Here is a 1167-nt window from a genome sequence, read left to right on the forward strand (position 1 = left end):
AAAAAAAAGAGCTAGTTCCAGGACAGGCTCCAAAGCTACAGAGAAACCCTGTCTCGAAAAACTAAAAAGAGAGAGAGAGAGAGACTTCTGGAGGGTTAGAGAGACAGCTCAGCCATTAAAGGCTAGGCTCACAACCAAAAGAGACTTCTGGAGAGATTACTAGTGACCACAGAGAAGGGGAAGTGACATACACTTCCTGTTCTTTGTCCTCACATCAATCTCATCGGCTATCATCACTGCCCGTCTTCACTCCACCCTCGCTGCCAAAAATAAAGATATGCTTGTTTACATAAAACATAATTACCTCCTCCACCGCCTTAAACCCAGGACTTCTCAGACTATGGTAAGCCGCAGCTGACTGGTCCAAACTGTTCTCGGGCTACGACAAACAAGAAATCCCATGTGAGAAGTGGGGGCAAGCTGAAGACTGCCGGTTCTGAGCGCTGGGGTTTAGAGACTCAAGTCAGAGGCAGCCATGAAAGCCAGGCCTTTGCTGAGGCGAAAGCAGACAATGTGTTGAAATTTCTGTGAAACCACAAGATTTTTTTTTTTTTTAAGACAGGGTCTTGTTACGTAACTCAAGCTAGACTTGAACTCATGGTCTTCCATCCTCAGCCTCCTGTATACTAGAATTACAGACATGTGCCACCATGAGGGACCAGAGGAAGTCTCACTTCTACGGAAAGATGACAGTGGAGATTGAGTGGGACGAGAGACTTTCAAGGATCTGTCGTGACGGTGTGAGGTACTGGTCTTCACACAGCGCACCAGGTGTGGATACCATCTCTCTTCCAAAGTCTCCTCGGTACTGTGCCCAATGGACTAACTTTCTTGAAATTGTTAGGAAAACACACTGAAAATGTGAATAAGAAAAGCCAATGTTTCCTTTATCTCAGAGATGAAAGGCAGGCCCTCAGACTCCTGAAGGTGCACCATCTGCCCAACTCAGACCCCCGAGGATGTCCCATCTGCCCGACATGGAGCTGCACTAATGTCTGAAGAGGAGTCTGTGTTTCTCTCTGTCCCCAAAGGCTGTCACAGCTTGTCAGCTCATTGCTGCTGGACCATCAACAAAATTTACAGCACATTTTTTTTTCTTCCTAGGGAATTCACACTGTAAAAGAGAAAGCAACTTTACCCATTTTTCCCATGGATGTATGGTGTATG

This window comes from Microtus ochrogaster, linkage group LG5, assembly GCF_000317375.1.
Source record: "Microtus ochrogaster isolate Prairie Vole_2 linkage group LG5, MicOch1.0, whole genome shotgun sequence".
Classification (NCBI taxonomy): Eukaryota; Metazoa; Chordata; class Mammalia; order Rodentia; family Cricetidae; genus Microtus; species Microtus ochrogaster.